Raw genomic sequence first — 21,460 nt, forward strand, 5'->3', positions numbered from 1 at the left:
TTTGGCAAATCAAAATGGCGTAAAGTTCACGCCCCGGCCATGTGATTTCCTCATCCTAATGGATGTAGGTAGGGCTACGTGCATGTTTAGCATATTATTTCTCCACTGAAATCCCCAACAACAGAAACGCGACAGACCATATTAAAGTCAATGAGAATCGGGACCTAGCGGTGTCTTGTGCAAAGGGTCCGTTTGTTTCCATTGTTTGGCACCGAACGAAGCCTTTATGAGTCGGAGCACAACAGTTATGTGGTACTCCGCCCCTAGACATCTTATTCCCTAACTAAATCATAGGGGATAAGAAGTCTGATCGTGGGGGTCCAACTGCTGGGACCCCCCACGATCACTGTGCAGGGCCACGGCGGTCTGAACATTATAGCATTAAAGGGTTACTCCGCCACTAGATTTCTTATCCCCTATCCAAAGGATAGTGGATACGATGTCTGATTGCGGGGGTCAGGCAAACAAATATTTTTTTTTTTTATTGAAAATAACTATTGATTAGCAATCCATCACAATAAAAAATACATACAGTGTGCTACGACAGCACAGGCTAGAAAGCAGCACACAATACATTTTTACAATTACCATACATGGAGCCACAGTACATCATACAGCACAGGACTCCCTTCATCATACCACATGCTACACTAACATTCCTTTACACATTATAAACAAAGTCAAACAATAAAGCATTACAGACAGTGATAGGGCAATGGGGTTAAAAAAAAAAGGGGGTAGTAAGGGGCAATTATAGGCCTGAAGCTTTATTGAGAGACAAAACACAAGGAAGCAGTGGGGTGTTAACCCTTTTCTTCCTATATGTCCGGACCGTCCCTAAATAAATAGTTTTGGACCAGCCTGCGTCAGTTCAAGATTGACATCTCCGAGTTTATAATAACTAGGTATACTGCTCACAGATTTTGTAATGAGGCGTTTCCTGGCCACAAAGTGTCCTTATAACAGTTCACAGGGCCTCCTGGATAGTCCCAATGGTGCGGATTCCAGGAAATAGTAAAACAGTCTCTGAGTTCATATTTCAGAGCATCCAACAGGGTTCAGGCAAACTGGCACTGCCAAAAGAGGTGCAGAGTGGTTTCCTCAGTGAATGGGCACCTCAGCAGTACCTGGTGTTGCAAAGTCTATGGGGATGCATGAAAGTTCTCACCAGCAGGGCCTCCTGGACAGCCATCTATGTATTTGAAATGTGTGCTCAAAAAATTCATAGTGTAAATGACATTGCATATTTCCATTCAAATCAATGGGGCACGCATTGAATGAGCACCAAAAAAAGTCAGTGTGAACCCAGCCTTAACCCCTTAAGGACTCAGGGTTTTTCTGTTTTTGCACTTTTGTTTTTTCCTCCTTACCTTTTAAAAATCATAACCCTTTCAATTTTCCACCTAAAAATCCATATTATGGCTTATTTTTTGCGTCGCCAATTCTACTTTGCCGTGACATTAGTCATTTTACCCAAAAATGCACGGCGAAACAGAAAAAAAAATCATTGTGCGACAAAATAAAATAAAAAACGCCATTTTGTAACTTTTGGGGGCTTTCGTTTCTACGCAGTGCATATTTCGGTAAAAATTACACCTTATCATTATTCTGTAGGTCCATACGGTTAAAATGATACCCTACTTATATAGGTTTGATTTTGTCGCACTTCTGGAAAAAATCATAACTACATGCAGGAAAATTTATACGTTTAAAAATGTCCTCTTCTGACCCCTATAACTTTTTTATTTTTCCACGTACAGGGCGGTATGAGGACTCAATTTTTGCGCCGTGATCTGAAGTTTTTATCGGTATGATTTTTGTTTGTTTTGATCGGACTTTTTGATCACTTTTTATTCATTTTTTAATGGTATAAAAAGTGACCAAAATACGCTTTTTTGGACTTTGGAATTTTTTTGCGCGTACGCCATTGACCGTGCGGTTTAATTAATGATATATTTTTATAGTTCGGACATTTACGCACGCGGCGATACCACATATGTTTATTTATTTATTTTTTTACACTGTTTTATTTTTTTTATGGGAAAAGGGGGGTGATTCAAACTTTTATTAGGGAAGGGGTTAAATGACCTTTATTAACACTTTTTTGTAACTTTTTTTTTGCAGTGTTATAGGTCCCATAGGGACCTATAACACTGCACACACTGATCTTTTACACAGATCACAGGCCTGTATTAACACGCCTGTGATCAGTGTTATCGGCGCTTGACTGCTCCTGCCTGGATCTCAGACACGGAGCAGTCATTCGCCGATCGGACACCGGGGAGGCAGGTAAGGGCTCCCCCGATGTCCGGTCAGCTGTTCGGGACACCGCGATTTCACCGCGGCGGTCCCGAACAGCCCGACTGAGCAGCCGGGTCACTTTCATTTTCACTTTAGAAGCGGCGGTCATACATAGCAATGAACAGTATTAGCAATCGAATGCTTGCTAGAAATATTTCCCTATGGGGACTATATAAGTGTAAAAATAAAAAGTGAAAATATAAAAGGTAAAAAAATTAGAAAAATCCCCTCCTCCAATAAAAACGTAAATCACAGTTTTGCCCATGTTACCCCCCAAAAAGCATAACAAAATAATAAAATAAACATATTTGGTATTACCGCGTGCGTAAAAGTCTGAACTATCAAAATATATTGTTAATTATCCTAAACGGTGAACGGCGTAGACGGGGTTGGAGGGACGGGACTCCTGTTGTAGTCCCTGTTATGTGTGTGTATGCTAGTGTTTCTAGGGAAACACTGGTGTATGCCCTGTAGAGGTGTGGTGAACTACAACCCCCAGGAGACTTCTGAGAGACAATAGAGGTGTTGTGAACTACAACTCACAGGAGACTACAGAGGCAGCATGCTGGTGTTATACCACAGACTGAAGACTCCTGAATAACACATGCTGGGAGTTGTAGTCCCTTTTGTGTGTATGCCAGTTTATCCCAACCAAGGCTGATTATATTAGTGTGCTGTGTATAACACTGTGTATATATATATATATATATATATATATATATATATTAGTGTGCTGTGTATAACGCAGGTTTCCTGGGGCTGCAAGCGGGAGGACGAACTGCACTTTCTGCATTTTCATGGGGTGTTAATTAGCCCCATAAAGAGGACATAGAAATGCATTGGGTTTGTACAGGACATGAACATCACTGTATGAACCCTGTGCATTTATATGTCAGCGTTCATACAGGGACATGGAAATGCACAGAGTTCATACAGGGATGTAGAAATGCACGGGGTTCGTACAGGGAAGCAGAAATGCACAGGGTTCGTACAGGGAAGCAGAGATGCATGGGATGCATACAGGGAAGAGTAGATGCATGGGGTTCATACAGGGAAGCATAAATGCGCGGGGTTCATACTGGGAAACAGAAATGTGCGGGGTTCATACAGGGAAACAGAAATGCACTGGGTTCATACAGGGAAACAGAAATGCACTGGGTTCATACAGGGAAGCATAAATGTGCGGGGTTCATACAGGGAAACAGAAATGCACTGGGTTCATACAGGGAAGCATAAATGCGCGGGGTTCATACAGGGAAACAGAAATGCATGGGGTTCATACAGGGAAGCAGAGATGCATGGGGTTCATGCAGGGAAGCAGAGATGCATGGGGTTCATGCAGAGATGCATGGGGTTCATACAGGGAAGCAGAGATGCATGGGGTTCATACAGGGAAGGAGAAATGCGCGGGGTTCATACAGGGAAGCAGAAATGCACAGGGTTTATACAAGGAAGCAGAAATGCACAGGGTTCATACAGGGAAGCAGAAATGCACAGGGTGCATACAGGGAAGCAGAAATGCACAGGGTTCATACAGGGAAGCAGAAATGCACAGGGTTCATACAGGGAAGCAGAAATGTTCGGGGTTCATACAGGGAAGCAGAAATGTACGGGGTTCATACAGGGAAGCAGAAATGCACGGGATTCATACAGGGGAGCAGAAATGCACGGGGTTCATACAGGGAAGCAGAAATGCACAGGGTTCATACAGGGAAGCAGAAATGCACGTGGTTCACACAGGGAAGCAGAAATGCACGGGGTTCATACAGGGAAGCATAAATGCACGGGGTTCATACAGGGAAGCATAAATGCACGGGGTTCATACAGGGAAGCAGAAATGCACGGGGTTCATACAGGGAAGCAAAAATGAACAGGGTTTGTACAGGGAAGCAGAAATGCACAGGGTTCATGTAAGGAAGCAGAAATGAACAGGGTTCGTACAGGGAAGCAGAAATGCACGGGGTTCATTCAGGGAAGCAGAAATGCACGGGGTTCATACAGGGAAGCATATAAATGCACGGGGTTCATACAGGGAAGCAGAAATGCACGGGGTTCATACAGGGAAGCAGAGATACACTGGTTCATACAGTGATCTTCATGTTAGCATTCATTGCACTGCAGCTTTGAGAGAAAATCATGTCAGGAGGGATGTACAGGAGCACAAACATACAGGAGAAATAACACTGTAGCCTGTACATCTTCATCCAGGAGAAATCGAGAAGGAGGAGAAAACGGACTTTGCGGCGGCCGCCAGATGAAATCTACACTTGAAGAATTCTCCGAGTGGATTTTCGATTAAATCATTAACCTGTCTTGGACCAAGGGCGTACAGGTATGCCCTTGCATCGGGGGACTTAAGGACCAAAGGCGTGATCGGGGCTGTCCAATACAGTTACGATCACCCTGAAGCGATAGGAGTGAGGTGGCCAGGGTGCCACCCCTCCTATCCCTGTTATTGGTCGGTCAGAAGCGACCGGCCAATAGCAGATCGAAGGGGTGGGGGTGTTAAAGTTCGATTCGCCCAACCTGCCACCCATGGTAGAGCGGACAGAGCGGGGGAACTGTAATGTGAGCGGCGGCAGAGGTCCCTTACTGATTGCGGGCGGCTATCCTCCTCTAGGTGTTGCGGGCCGCAATCCTGCTGGTGACGGGAGCCAGGAGGTGAGTAGTTGCCTAGCAACATCTGGAGGGCCACAGTTTAGAACTAAACTTTAACCCTCCAGATCTTGCAAAACTACAACTCCCAGCATGCCCAGACAGCCACCAGGCGTTTGCACGGGATACCTGCTGAAAAATTTCAGCTGGCATCCTGTTCACTGCCATGTTACCGGTGGTGAACGGAGACGCCGAGGGTGTACTGGTACATCCTTGGTCCTTAAATCCCCGGACGCAAGGGCGTACCTGTATGCCCTTGGTCCTAGGCAGGTTATTGATTTAATCTAAAACTCCACTCGCAGAATTCTGCAAGTGAAGATTTCATGTGGTGGCTGCTGCCAAAATCCGTTTTCTCCTCCTTCTCGATTTCTCCTGGATGTAGATGTACAGGCTACTGTGTTATTTCTCCTGTATGTTTGTGCTCCAGTATGTCCCACCTGACATGATTTTCTCTAGAAGCTGCTGTGCAATGAATACTGACATGAAGACCACTGTACAAACCCCGTGCATCTCTGCTTCCCTGTATGAACCCCATGCATTTCTACATCCCTGTATGAACCCCATGCATTTATGCTTCCCTTTATGGACACTGTTCATTTATGTTTCCTGTTAGGAACCCCGTGCATCTCTGCTTCCCTGTATGAACCCCATGCATTTCTGCTCCCCTGTATGAACCCTGTGCATTTCTGCTCCCTGTATGAACCCCGTGCATTTCTGCTCCCTGTATGAACCCCATGCATTTCTGCTCCCTGTATGAACCCCGTGCATCTCTGCTTCCCTGTATGAACCCCGTGCATCTCTGCTTCCCTGTATGAACCCCGTGCATTTCTACATCCCTGTATGAACCCCGTGCATTTCTACATCCCTGTATGAACCCCGTGCATTTCTACATCCCTGTATGAACCCCATGCATTTATGCTTCCCTTTATGGACACTGTGCATTTATGTTTCCTGTTATGAACCCCGTGCATCTCTGCTTCCCTGTATGAACCCCGTGCATTTCTGCTCCCCTGTATGAACCCCGTGCATTTCTGCTCCCCTGTATGAACCCCGTGCATTTCTGCTCCCTGTATGAACCCCGTGCATTTCTGCTCCCCTGTATGAACCCCGTGCATTTCTGCTCCCTGTATGAACCCCGTGCATTTCTGCTCCCCTGTATGAACCCCGTGCATTTCTGCTCCCTGTATGAACCCCGTGCATTTCTGCTCCCTGTATGAACCCCGGGCATTTCTGGTCCCCTGTATGAACCCCGTGCATTTCTGCTCCCTGTATGAACGCTGACTATATCTTTATTTATTTATTATTATTTTTTTAATGGTAACTTACAAAATTCAATTAAAAAAAGCTAACGCAAAAATGCCAAAGATAAAACCCACATGGTGTTTTTCTTGGTGTTTTTTCACTCCCACAGACTTCTATGGAAGAAAAACGTCACCATTTCTGTGAAAAAATGCCGGAGTTTCAACCTGATTTTGAAAAACTGCCAAGGAGCAGAAAAAAGGCCAAAGAGGAGTGAAGAAAACTAAAAGGATTAAAAATTCGCCAAACTGAAAAATGCCAAGTGGATACAGCATTTTACAGTTCCCTATTGTCTTGCAGCTAACAAACAAAAAAATGTAATGGGTGTTTTTGCCAAAAAAAAAAAAAAAAAAAAGTGGAAGCTTAGCCAGAAGGACCCATTTTGGCCATGAGGACACAACCAATTTTGCGTTTTTGTTTTTTCCACCCCGCCTTTTAATAGATCTTACATAGCTCTTATTTTTCCATCCACAGACCAATATGAGGCTTATTTTTTTGCGTTACCTATTGAACTTTGTAACGACACCTATAATTTTACCTTAAACTGTACGAACCAACCCAAAAAAATTTTTAACCAGAGGATTCATGGGAATGCTTTTATAACCCCTTCCCGGCCCATGACGTACACGTACGTCATGGGATGGGTTTGGAATTCAGGTCAGCGCTGCTTTTTTAACCCCTTCCCAGCCCATGACGTACACGTACGTCACGGGATGGGTTTGGAATTCAGGTCTGCGCAGTCACCCTCAGATGCCCGCTGCTACTTTTTGCAAAAGTACTGCATTAAAATCTGAACTGCTGTATTCATATTTAATATTGCTGTAAATGAAATAACCTGTAGAATAAAGTTTTGTTATTTACACTGCAAGGTGCACACCATAATGGAGGCCCCCCAAAATGGAGGATTTGCTCATTTTAAGTAAATGTTCTTCTGTCATCTGCCATCATGCACCTGTCCTCCTGCACTTCATGGTCTGAACTGTAGGGTGTGCACACACTCTCCCAGCACTTAAAGGGGTTGTGCGCTGCCCAGCAGTTCGGAGCTCCGCTCACAGCGTCCAGAAGTTCATTACTCCGAACGCTGTGTGCGGGCTTCCGTGTTCGCGGCCCCTTCGTGACGTCTCGCCCACCCTCTCGTGACATCACGCCCGCCCCCTCTACCAAAGTCTATGAGACGGGGGCGTGACAGCGGTCGCGCCCCCTTCCCATAGACTTTCGTTGAGGGGTTGGGCGAGACGTCACGAAGGGGTGGCCGAGACGTCACGAAGGGGCCGGGCGTGATGTCACGCCCGGCGGCCGCGATCACGGAAGCCCGCACACAGCGTTCGGAGTAATGAATTTCTGGACGCTGTGAGCGGAGCTCCGAACTGCAGGGCAGCGCACAACCCCTTTAAATGGCCCGTATTCACTTCTAATCTTTCCCTCACCTTTCCGTGCTCAGTACTGCCATTAAAGGGTACCTCTCATCAAATAAACTTTTGATATATTTTAGACTAATGAATGTTGAATAACTTTCCAATAGCATGTTAATGAAAAATATGCTTCTTTCTATTGTATTTTTCCCGATCAGTTCTGTCAGCAAGCATTTCAGACTCATGCTGGAGTCCTAAACACTCAGAGCTGCCAGCCTGCTTTGTTCACAGCCAAACAGGCTGTGAACAAAGCAGGCTGGCAGCTCTGAGTGTTCTCCTTTGTGAACAAAGCAGACTGGCAGCTCGTAGTGTTTAGGACTCCAGCATGAGTCTGAAATGCTTGCTGCCAGGACTGGTAGGGAGACCCCTAGTGGTCATTTCTTCAAAGTGGAAAATTTAAATAGAAAGAAGCATATTTTTTTAATAACATGCAATTGTAAAGTTATTCTGCATACATTAATCTATAATATATCAAAAGTTTTTTTGATGAGAGGTACCCTTTAATCTAGGCCTGGTAAATATTGTGATTCCTTGTGTCTGTTACAGGAAGATTTCAAAAGTTTTGATCTGTCAGGGTCTCAGTGCTGAGATCCTAAGCGATCAGCAGAATGAGCCAAAAGAAGTGCATACATACTTAAAGGGGTACTCCAATGGAAAACATTTTTTTAAATCAATAGTTGCCAGAAAGTTAAACAGATTTGTAAATTACACAATGAATTCAAAAATAATATAGAGAAATTTCAATTGATATAAATTTTATTAGACATATATAAAACAATTGATGAGATTGTATAAAATTATTCTAATCCTGGCACAGATATAATATAGGTGAATATTCCACTGGGCCCTAGTGGTATTGATCACCTAAAGTGGGAAGACTTTGTTCTAACAACCATAGATATATAGAAAAATTAATTTAAAAAAAATTATTTAAAAAAATATAAAAAAATTATAAAAGTATACCGGTCTGAAAAAAGGTATTATGTCCTTCTCTGATGCAGCTGATATAATATCTTTGCGATAAATAGATGGACAAGTAGTGTATCCACTGTGCAGTTGATTTTTTCAGTCTATTGGCTAATACAGGCTTGGTCTAGTCTGTATTGGATACTGCTGTTACAATGTATCTCACCCGCTCCTGGCGCTCGATGTTGTCTCCTACCACCATACGCCGGCTGCGCTGGCACAGGGCTGTCACTTGTGCAGTTTTACTTGTGCAGGGGTACGTTTGGCACAACGTCCCCAGTGGCCTCCGTGTTGCTCCTGTGATGGTATTGCAGGGCGGGCGCAGCGCTGGCGTCCCTCGTGGTGGATGATGATAATGTAAGAGTGGTAATTTCTCAGGGCGGGTGGAAGATGGATCTTTCCCAGCAGTTTCAGGTTGGTGGAAAATCGTGGTGTAAGTCCAGATCGGACTGCAGCTGCGGTGGTTGTTGCTTCCAATAAATGGCAAGTCTCTATGCCAGGTTCACACCATCAATATATTGCAAGGTGTGAACCTGGCATAGAGACTTGCCATTTATTGGAAGCAACAACCACCGCAGCTGCAGTCCGATCTGGACTTACACCGCGATTTTCCACCAACCTGAATCTGCTGGGAAAGATCCATCTTCCACCCGCCCTGAGAAATTACCACTCTACATCATCATCCACCACGAGGGACGCCAGCGCTGCGCCCGCCCTGCAATACCATCACAGGAGCAAAACGGAGGCCACTGGGGACGTTGTGCCAAACGTACCCCTGCACAAGTAAAACTGCACAAGTGACAGCCCTGTGCCAGCGCAGCCGGCGTATGGTGATCGGAGATAACATCGAGCGCCAGGAGCGGGTGAGACACATTGTAACAGCAGTATCCAATACAGACCAGACCAAGCCTGTATTAGCCAATAGACTGAAAAAATCAACTGCAAAGTGGATACAATACTTGTCCATCTATTTATCGCAAAGATATTATATCAGCTGCATCAGAGAAGGACATAATACCTTTTATTCAGACCGGTATACTTTTATAATTTTTTCTATATATCTATGGTTGTTAGAACAAAGTCTTCCCACTTTAGGTGATCAATACCACTAGGGCCCAGTGGAATATTCACCTATATTATATCTGTGCCAGGATTAGAATAATTTTATACAATTTCATCAATTGTTTTATATATGTCTAATAAAATGTATATTAATTGAAATTTCTCTATATTATTTTTGAATTCATTGTGTACCCTTCGGGGTAAAATCCTAGAAGGATTGGTTATATATTTTCTTTTCATATACTATTTATTCCCGGCCGTTGGGGTTTCGGCATAAAACCAACTATATTGTCACGATGCCGGCTGGCAGGAGGTGGATCCTCTGTGCCAGAGAGGGATTGGCGTGGACCGTGCTAGTGGACCGGTTCTAAGTCACTACTGGTGTTCACCAGAGCCCGCCGCAAAGCGGGATGGTCTTGCTGCGGCGGTAGTAACCAGGTCGTATCCACTAGCAACGGCTCAACCTCTCTGACTGCTGAAGATAGGCGCGGTACAAGGGAGTAGACAAAAGCAAGGTCGGACGTAGCAGAAGGTCGGGGCAGGCAGCAAGGATCGTAGTCAGGGGCAACGGCAGGAGGTCTGGAACACAGGCTAGGAACACACAAGGGAACGCTTTCACTAGGCACAAGGGCAACAAGATCCGGCGAGGGAGTGCAGGGGAAGTGAGGTATACATAGGGAGTGCACAGGTGAACACACTAATTAGAACCACTGCGCCAATCAGTGGCGCAGTGGCCCTTTAAATCGCAGAGACCCGGCGCGCGCGCGCCCTAGGGAGCGGGGCCGCGCGCGCCGGGACAGGACCGACGGAGAGCGAGTCAGGTACGGGAGCCGGGGTGCGCATCGCGAGCGGGCGCCACCCGCATCGCGAATCGCATCCCGGCTGGAGGCGGTATCGCAGCGCACCCGGTCAGTGGATCTGACCGGGGCGCTGCAGTAGCGAGGATGTAGCGAGCGCTCCGGGGAGGAGCGGGGACCCGGAGCGCTCGGCGTAACATATATCCTCGTATTTTAGATTTGTGAGCTGCACACACTTTTTCCTTTATACAGATTTGCAAATTACGTCTATAAAAAAAAATCTTACGCCTTCCAGTACTTCTGTAGCTGCTGTATGCTCCACAGGAAGTTCTTTTCTTTTTGAATTTTCTACCTGTCTGACCACAGTGCTCTCTGCTGACACCTCTGTCCATGTCAGGAACTGTCCAGAGCAGGAAAGGTTTGCTATGGGGATTGGCTTGTACTCTGGACATTTCCTAAAATGGACAGAGGTGTCAGCAGAGAGCACTGTGGTAAGACGGAAAGGAAATTCAAAAAGAAAAGAACTTTGTGTGGAGCATACAGCAGCTGATAAGTACTGGAAGGATTAATATTTTTTAATAGAAGTAATTAACAAATCTGTTTAACTTTCTGGCATCAGTTGATTTAAAAAAAAATATTTTTTTCCAGCAGAGTACCCCTTTAAGCATTTCACTTCCTGTCTCACTGCGATCTCCGTCCATAGACTTATAATGGGGCAGCAGGACAGAGAGCATTTGGAGCCGGGGAGTGAAGAGGTTAACCATGCACGTATCTAGGCTTGTTCTGCTGAGTGGTGGGGGATTAAAGGGGTACTCCGGTGAAAACGTTTTTTTTTTTTTAAATCAACTGGTGCCAGAAAGTTAAACAGATTTGTAAATTACTTATATTAAAAAATCTTAATCCTTCCTGTACTTATTAGCTGCTGAATACTACAGTGGAAATTATTTTCCGTTTGAAACACTGAGCTGTTTGCTGACATCACAAGCACAGTGCTCTCTGCTGACATCTCTGTCCATTTTAGGAAATGTCCAGAACAGCATGTGTTTGCTATGGGGATTTCCTGTTACTCTGGACAGTTCCTAAAATGGAGATGTCAGTAGAGAGCACTGTGCTCGTGATGTCAGCAGAGAGCTCTGTGTTTCAAACGGAAAATAATTTCCACTGTAGTATTCAGCAGCTAATAAGTACAGGAAGGATTAATATTTTTTTTAATGAAGTAATTTACAAATCTGTTTAACTTTCTGGCACCAGTTGATTAAAAAAAAAAAGTTTTTCACCAGAGTACCCCTTTAAGCACTGAGACCCAACCATTAAAAAACTTTTGACATGTCCTAGTGACATGTCAAAAGTTTTTTTTTGGGGGGACATTTTATTATTAGGGGGATCTAAAATAAATGTAAATTGCAGCATTTTATTTCTAAGTTCTATTTAAGTACTATTATAAAATGTCTAAAATATTTAAAAATAAAAGAAAAGCTATTCATTTATGGAAAATTCTGTATTAATTGCAAAATTTACACTTGGAATGTCATGACACAAAGCTAACAGGAGGTGGTGCTAAATATATACGGATTATTGTGTCTGCATTATTTTCCTCCAGTCTTTCACTTATACATCTTTCCTGAAACGTTATCATAAATTATTTTTATAACTAACTTTCTGTAATACAAATTTAACCCTACAGTTAAGCAGACACCCAGCCTCCACATATCAGTATTGCAATAAGGAATATTTTGGAGTTTTGCTCTACCCTTCAGTTTCTGTGCATTAGAAGAAGAGGACGATCTCTACTGGTGGAAAGTTGTGGCACTGACTCATCTACAAGTCACTCTACAAGTCACTTGACTGTAGGACTTTACTTGTAGCATCAAATACATATTTTTTTCCCCCTCAGCAAAAACCACCTGATATAACTGGGTCCAAAATTTTCCAAGAGGAAGTAACAAATCTTATGTTACTAAAACGGTGGTTTCTAAAGATCTTACATGAAAATGCAACTGCACATTCACAAAACATACAAGATACTGGAAAATCCTGAAATACACCAGACGGAGCTCCCAGCGTCTCTGTGACACTATAGCTGCAGAGCAGTGTTGGACTGGTAATCCTTGGGCCCACCAGTGAAAAACAAAAAGTTATACATTTTGATGTGCCCTCTTTTTGGTGGATTTAGGCTACACCACGCCCCTCTGAGACATACACCTAAGTGTGGTTGTAGTGTCCTAATGCAAGAGTGTATTAATGCAGTAATATAACCAACTGTTACTTACCTCGCCCTTCGATCCTACTCTGGTCTATTTTGCCTCCGATGTTACTCTAGCAGCGGACATTGCATGACCGCTGCAGCCAATCATTGACCTCAACGCTCACACTTCGTACACTGTACCAAGGGGGATGGAGTCTACCTGCTAAAGCACCGAAAGAAGGGGACCAGCGTGGGAAGTAAGTTGTTATTGGGTAGTGTCATGCATAGCGCATCTGCAGCAGGTTCCCAGCAGCAAAAATTCCACTAGCGGATTTTGTTGCTACTCATTGAATTCAATGAGACTTTCCTCAAGCAGAATTTCAGTTGCTAGAAACCTGCTATGGATACGTTATGTGTGACCCTACTCTAGAAATGTTTTCGTTTAAAGGTCTGACAAAAACCTAGGTGCTAGGATGAAATTCTCAGCTGCCAGTGCAACTTGGCGCCTGGGATTTGTTGAACTCTGCTTCAGGCCATGCTCCCTTTTAGGGTAGGGTCACATGTAACGGATCTGCAGTACGTGCGCAGTTTACTCCCAGATATTGAGGCCACTCCTCTGTTCACTGAGCTAGGCAGAGAGCGGCAGCAATGTCTGAGAGTAAACTGCGCATGCGCACACAGTTTACTGCAGTCGCGCAGATCCTTGTTCGGACTGCTGCTACGAGGGCACAGGCAGGGGGCTCGCTCTAAGGTTGGTCATTGGTGGATTAGTTACATGTGACCATACCCTTAAACTAAAGCCACACCTCTTTGTTGATACCATGCCCATTTTGGCAGATCTGACTTAAAAGTGTCAAAAGAACATTGAGCACCACTTAACACAATAATTCCAATAAAAAAAAACTGCACAATCCATAAGTTTATTTCATTTACATGTATATGGGCATAGACATACTCAACATTATAAAGTTCAATGCCACAAAAACAGGTTTAAAAACACTAAATGTACCAACCACACCCCCAAACAAGAATGTAGACATCACTCGCTGGCAGGGTTCAATATAATGCAGAGAAAATTAACAGGGCTGGAGAATTTAGGAATTACATTGTATAAGAATAATACAACGCAAAGTAAAAAATACCCGGACTACACTGAGGGTCTCGTGCTCCAGTGAGGTGTTGGGGCTCCACATGTTCTGCTGTCTCCATTATCTTCCCCAGGAGTTATCTGCTATATAACAGACTTGTGTCCCTATTACTAAAAACATTAAGAATAGAAAAAAGTGACAATTTTAGGTTGCAAAAACATGTTAACATTTTGTAGGTTACCAAAAAAAAAAAAAATAGAAGACAGAGGAAAAGGAAACTGAATGTGCAGGTTTTGTTTTTTAATCCACTGAGGCACATACAGTCATGGCCGTAAATGTTGGCACCCCTGAAATTTTCCAAGAAAATGAAGTATTTCTCACAGAAAAGGATTGCAGTATCACATGTTTTGCTATACACATGTTTATTCCCTTTGTGTTTATTGGAACTAAACCAAAAAAAGGGAGGAAAAAAAGAAAATTGGACATAATGTCACACCAAACTCCAAAAATGGGCTGGACAAAATTATTGGCACCCTTAACTTAATATTTGGTTGCACACCCTTTGGAAAAAATTACTGAAATCAGTGGCTTCCTATAACCATCAATAAGCTTCTTACACCTCTCAGTTGGAATGTTGGACCACTCTTCCTTTACAAACTGCTCCAGGTCTCTCTTACTGGAAGGCGCCTTTTCCCAACAGCAATTTTAAGATCTCTCCACAGGTGTTCAATGGGATTTAGATCTGGACTCATTGCTGGCCACTTCAGAACTCTCCAATGCTGTGTTGCCATCCATTTCTGGTTGTTTTTTTTACGTAAGTTTGGGGTCATTGTCCTTCTGGAAGACTCAAGCTCTCAGACGCAAAGCCAGCTTTCTGACACTGGGCTGTACAGTGCGACCCAAAATTCGTTGGTAATCCTCAGATTTCATGATGTCTTGCACACATTCAAGGCACCCAGTGCCAGAGGCAGCAAGACAACCCCAAAACCTCATTGAACCTCAACCATATTTCACTGTAGGTACTGTGTTCTTTTCTTTGCAGGCCTCATTCCATTTTTGTTTAAAAGTAGAATGATTTGCTTTATCAAAAAGCTCTATCTTGGTCTCATCTGTCCACAAGACGCTTTCCTGGAAGGATTTTGGCTTACTCAAGTTCATTTTGGCAAAATGAAGTCTTGCTCTTTTGTGTCTCTGTGTCAACAGTGGGGTCCTCCTGGGTCTCCTGCCATAGCATTTAATTTAATTTAAATGTCGATGGATAGTTTGCGCTGACACTGATGCTCACTGAGCCTGCAGGACAGCTTGAATATCTTTGGAACTTGTTTGGGGCTGCTTATCCACCATCTGGACTATCCTGCGTTGACACCTTTCATAAATTTTTCTCTTCAGTCCACACCCAGGGAGATTAGCTACAGTGCCATGGGTTGAAAACTTCTTGATAATGTTGAGCACTGTAGGCAAAGGGAAATCTAGAACTCTGAAGATGGACTTGTAACCTTGAGATTGTTGATATGTTTCCACAATTTTGGTTCTCAAGTCCTCATACAGTTCTCTTCTCCTATTTCTGTTGTCCATGCTTAGTGTGGCACACACAGACACACAATGCAAAGACTAGGTGAACTTCTCTCCTTTTTATTTGCTTTCAGGTGTGATTTTTATATTCCCCACACCTGTTACTTGCCCCAGGTGAGTTTATAGGAGCATCACATGCTTGAAACAATCTTATTTTCCCACAATTTTGAAAGGGTGCCAATAATTTTGTCCAGTCCATTTTTGGAGTTTGGTGACATTATGTCCAATTTGCTTTTTTTTTCCTCCCTTTTTTTGGTTTAGTTCCAATACACACAAAGGGAATAAACATGTGTATAGCAAAACGTGTTACTGCAATCCTTTTCTGTGAGAAATTTCAGGTGTGTCAATATTTACGGCCATGACTGTAGGTCTGCATAGGAGCTGTAGACAGAAAATTGTAGGATATGTTTTAATCTAAGATTATTGTAAAATTCCTTCCTTTTTTTTTTATTATAGTCACATCGGAGCCATAAAAATGGCTGCAAATACGTTCACACCCTTAAATAAAACCAAATATCCTTACTTGACATTTGCCCTTCTTTGGAGAACATGAGAAATGTTCATAAATAAGTTTCATATTCCTCAACTTCTTTTTTTTAAATTTTATTACTGTAACCCAACAGTTTTCATATGTGACTCACGTTGTTTACAGGAAATATAATAAGTTGTCAATGAAGAAGTCCACTGGAAAAGCTCCAGCTTTAGAGCGGCTTCAAAATTACAGTAACGCTCTGTTCACATCAAGGTAAGAGGTTAGAGCAGTGATTCCCAACCGTTGAGAACTGCCAGGGGGACTTCAGTAGGCAATTTTGGATATTTATTTTAAATCTCCCGCCCGGCCTGTGCGCATGTGAATCACAGCGGCACAGGGGGGAAAGGTAGCCTGCTTGCGCATTGCGTGTACGTGCACACTGCGTCTCCCTTCCCCCCTGATTATCTTTTCGGTCTCCCAGATTCCACCCGGCCCGCCTGATTCTACCCGATCCCCCCGCAACAGCTCAGCTTAATTAAGGTAATACACCCTCTCCCCTCTGTCACCCCACTTTGTCACTCCTCTGTTACCCTCTTTCACCCTTGTCCACTTTCCTGTCATCCTTGTCCGCCCGTGTCACCCGTGTTCACCACCCCCAATCTACCCCCCTATCACCAATGTCCAAACCCCACTATTTACCCCTCTATCCCTTTGTCACCCCTGTCCACCCCTGTTACCACCTTGTCACTCCTGTCCACCCCTATGCCCTGTTGTCACCCATGTACACTCTTCTATACCCATCTGTCACCCATATACACCCCTAACACCCCTCTGTCACCCATGTACACCCCTCTGCCACCCATGTACACCCCTCTGTTACCCATGTACACCCCTGTCACCTGATTTTAGAAGACGTCATTTGTGAGTTGCTGTATAAAGCAGCACCGTAATCTACATACCCACAGATAAGTTGATATTGTGCATTGCATTGCAGCTGTTTCCCTTTTTTTTTTTTGCCAAAAAAGGTTGGGAAACACTGGGTTAGAGTTATACTCCTGGAGGATCTCCTTACATGTACTTCCAATGTATCCCAAAATATAGCCTTAAATGTGTACTCCCGTGGAAATTTTTTTTTTTTAAATCAACTGGTGCCAGAAGGTTAAACAGATTTGTAAATCACTTCTATTAAAAAATCTTAATCCTTCCAGTACTTTTTAAGGGCTGTATACTAAAGAGAAATCCAAAGAAGAAATGCATTTCCTCTGATGTCATGACCACAGTGCTCTCTGCTGACATCTGCAGTCTATTTTAGGAACTGTCCAGAGCAGCATATGTTTGCTATGGGGATTTTCTCCTGCTCTGGACAGTTCCTAAAATGGACAGCAGAGGTCAGCAGAGAGCACTGTGGTCATGACATTAAAGGAAATGCATTTCTTTTTTGGATTTCTCTTTAGTATACAGCCCCTAAAAAATACTGGAAGGATTAAGATTGTTTAATAGAAGTGATTTACAAATCTGTTTAACTTTCTGGCACCAGTTGATTTAAAAAAAATAAAAGTTTTCCACGGGAGTACCCCTTTAAGGGTTACACAGAACCATTTGACGGACCCTACAGTGTGCCTGCACGTAGTGGCAATCTGCCTCTACAAGAAGACACAAAGTGATCTGCGAGTCGCCACGCACATGTGCAGTGTACTTGCAGACATTGTGGCTGCTCCCCCTGCTCCCTGACATAGGCCGAAAGCAGCCACGGTGTGCTAGTACACTGTGCATGCGCACGGCGACTCGCAAAACACTGCGTGTCTGCTTGTAGCGGCGGATTGCTGCTATGAGCAGGCACAGTTGGAGGCACACTGTAGGGTCCATCATAGGGTTCCATGTGACCCTTCCATAACATCTTAAGGACGTATGAGTACGTCCTTGGTCCCGCTCCCGTGATATAACGCGGGGTCCCACGGTGACCCCGCATCATATCACGGCGGGCCCGGCGTCATAGTGAAGCTGGGACCCGCCACTAATAGATCAGTGCCGCGCGCTATTGACCCTTTAGCCGCGCGCTCAAAGCTGAGCCACGCGGCTAAAAGTGAAAGTAAAAAGTGCCGGTTAGCTCAGTGGGCTGTTCGGGATAGCCGCGGCGAAATCGCGGCATCCTGAACAGCTTACAGGACAGCCGGAGGGTCCCTACCTGCCTCCTCGCTGTCCGATCGCCAAATGACTGCTCAGTGCCTGAGATCCAGGCATGAGCAGTCAAGCGGCAGAATCATCGATCACTGGTTTACTATGAGAAACCAGTGATCAATGATGAAGATCAGTGTGTGCAGTGTTATAGGTCCCTATGGGAGCTATAACACTGCAAAAATAAGTGAATAAAGATCATTTAACCCCCCCCCCCTATTAAAAGTTTGAATTACCCCCCTTTTCCCATAAAAAAAACCAGTGTAAATAAAAATAAACATATATGGTATCGCCGCGTGCAGAAATGTCCGAGTTATAAAAATATATCGTTAATTAAACCGCAAGGTCAATGGCGTACGCGCAAAAAAAATTCAAAAGTCCAAAATAGTGCATTTTAGGTCACTTTTTATATCATGAAAAAATGAATAAAAAGCGATCAATAAGTCCTATCAATGCAAAAATGGTACCATTAAAAAACAGATCACGGCGCAAAAAATGAGCCCTCATACCGCCCCATACGCAGAAAAATAAAAAAGTTATAGGGGTGAGAAGATGACAATTTTAAACGTATAAATTTTCCTGCATGAAGTTATGATTTTTTCCAGAAGTACGACAAAATCAAACCTATATAAGTAGGGTATCATTATAATCGTATGGACCTACAGAATAAAGATAAGGTGTCATTTTTACAGAAAAATGTACTACGTAGAAACGGAAGCCCCCAAAATTACAAAACGGCGTTTTTTTCAATTTTGTCTCACAATGATTTTTTTTCCGTTTCACCGTAGACTTTTGGGCAAAATGACTGACGTCAATACAAAGTAGAATTGGTGGCGCAAAAAATAAGCCATCATATGGATTTTTAGGTGCAAAATTGAAAGAGTTATGATTTTTTAAAGGCAAGGAGCTAAAAACGAAAGTGCAAAAACGGAAAAAACCCGGTCCTTAAGGGGTTAAAGGTAGTATAGAGAAAAGTATTCTCAGTCCGTTGTTCCCGGGCTAAAAAAATAAACTTTCATTCACCTTCCTGCGTGTCCCCATTGTGCCGCTACAGCTGTTTGGTCATCCTGTCCGGTCTTCCTTCTTCCGTGTGCATGGATCGTCACACTGCGCTCAGCCTATCACTGGACGAGGCGGGACATCACCGTGGCCGGTGATAGGCTTAGTGCAGTGTGACGATCTGTGCACACAGAAGAAGACCGGAGCAGAGGATTAAACAGCTGTAGCGGTGCGCCGGGGGAATGGAGGAAGAACTTTTCTCTATACTACCTTTAACCCGTTAGGGACCGGGTTTTTTCCGTTTTGGCACTTTCGTTTTTTGCTCCTTGCCTTAAAAAAATGTGAACAGAGCCTCAATGATGGTAGGACAGCGCAGAAGACCACCATCTGTGGATTTTCTGCTAAAAATCTGCTGCGGAAAGTCAGCCATGGCTAAACCCACAGCAGGAAACAAGCCGATGGTCCGTCCATGTAAATTTTCCCTAAGGTAGCAAATGGGTAACAAAATCCACTGCAGAAAATCTGCAGATTACTTAGGCTGTGTTTACATCACGATTTCTCCATCCGACTTGAGTACAGGATTTTATAACTTTAAATCGTATATAAAGTCGGATCCATTGACCTCCATTAAAAAATCTAATCCATTACACACATCCGATTTGATCCGCATCCGATTTCACACGATTTTTGTTCGGGTCTGCAATCGTGGTCAAAATGATGTGAACGCAGCCTTAACAAAACATGCACTTGTGATCATATCTTAAATGTGCAATGTCAGATTCAAAATATTTTTATATGTTTTACATCTTGGCAAAACATTAAACTTCATAAGAAAATTTTATTTCCTTTTTATAGAAATCATGGCTTAAAAAAAAACACCCCATACCATCCAGAACACAATCCTATCTGGTTGCAGCATCATCTTTGTCCACAGGCAGGGACAAATTCCAGTAAGTGAGGGTGCAGTAGTGAGGAGGGGGTTTCAGAGCAGCCTGCAGTGATTGAGTGAAGAGACCCAGCACCCAGGTAGGAAGATGTAGCTGGAGGCACCCTGATTGGGAAACACTGCCTTGGAGCTTATCAGCATTTTTACCAAATGAATACCAAATAAATGTGGTATAGTTATCCCTAGGCTAGGTTCACACTGCATTTCAGCTTCTGGCTGAGGTATATATTGGAGGACTCCTAATAAATATATTTGTCTGCAATAGAAGCCTAAGATATACACTGGAGATCAAAATTAGAGAACAATTTATGAACACTTGATTTTTTCTGAAATAATGTAATCTACATTGATCATCATTTGAAGGATTTTTTTAAACAGTGTTTTACAAAATAACCAACATAAAACCTTTATTTTTCAAAAATGTTGATGATGATAATTAGAGAACAGCAATGAATGTAGCACAGAGAAAGATTGTAAGTAAATTTTCTGAAGGTTACAGCAGTCACCAATTGGTAGGAAGTGTACAGGTCTTTGGTTTGAATGACTTCAGCACATCTGTGCCCCCCACAGGTCTCTCACACTGCTCTGGAATGATTTTGGTCCACTCTTGTTACAGTTTCTTTCACAGTTCTGTGGCTGTTGTGGGTTTCTTGGCCATAACTGTGTTTTGCTTATCACACACAGGTAGGTTTAGCGCTAGGTCCCGTGCCATTTGAGAAACCTTGGCATTGGTGTGCGGGCTCTGGTATGTCCTTCATATAAGGATATACTGGCGAATGTCTCAATTTTAACATCAGTGTTGAGGGATTAGCCAATGTCACTGTATACATCTACCACAGTAGTGCACCGAAATTCCTGTATTGTATTGTTCTAATTGTTACACATCCACACGGTCTATCTGGTGTAGGATTCTATTGTGGCACTTGTAGTCCGCTGCAGGCATCCTCCATTGTATGCATTTTTATGCTGGGGATCGCCCCTAGCAACGGACTACAAGGGCAGGATCTGCTCCCCAGTATAAATGCACAACCACATTTGGGGTTGAGCACCTCCAGCCATTTGAGACCACGTTTTTTGTTGTTGTTTAAATGTTATACTTGGAGGTGTGTAAACTCCATATGTAATGCACCTGGAACATTTTCCAGGCAGCATCAAGGTAGCACCTGTGAGGCCATGCACCTATATTAGCCAACTCAGGTGGGGCTTGCAGTTTGCCTCCCTCCTGGCATTGTATGTGTGCTTAGCCACGCTGGAGGGTACCTGGGAGGACTCTGTGGGTCGACCTAATTAATGCTGCCATAATTGCCCACTGGCCCCTGTTTTGCTTATCACGTACAGGTAGGTTTAGCGCTATGTCCCGTGCCATTTGAGAAACCTTGGCATTGGTGTGCGGGCTCTGGTATGTCCTTCATATAAGGATATACTGGCGAATGTCTCAATTTTAACATCAGTGTTGAGGGATAGCCAATGTCACTGTATACATCTACCACAGCAGTGCACCTAAATTCCTGTATTGTATTGCCATAACTGT

General features: G+C 43.6%; 1 protein-coding gene across 3 annotated transcripts in view; it reads left to right on the forward strand.

Moving 5' to 3' along the window:
* Positions 1–21,460, forward strand: part of CCNY (cyclin Y) — a 230,296-nt gene that overhangs the window by 382 nt on the left and 208,454 nt on the right. Inside the window, exons 2-4 of one of the 3 annotated variants that reach the window (XM_056519491.1) lie at positions 12,177–12,934; positions 15,990–16,082; positions 16,291–16,349. The gene's annotated coding sequence lies outside the window, so the exon portion shown is untranslated. The remainder of the gene's footprint in view (positions 1–12,176; positions 12,935–15,989; positions 16,083–16,290; positions 16,350–21,460) is intronic. The other 2 variants (XM_056519493.1, XM_056519494.1) reach the window with 2 other exon arrangements.

Source organism: Hyla sarda, chromosome 5 (assembly GCF_029499605.1).
Source record: "Hyla sarda isolate aHylSar1 chromosome 5, aHylSar1.hap1, whole genome shotgun sequence".
Classification (NCBI taxonomy): Eukaryota; Metazoa; Chordata; class Amphibia; order Anura; family Hylidae; genus Hyla; species Hyla sarda.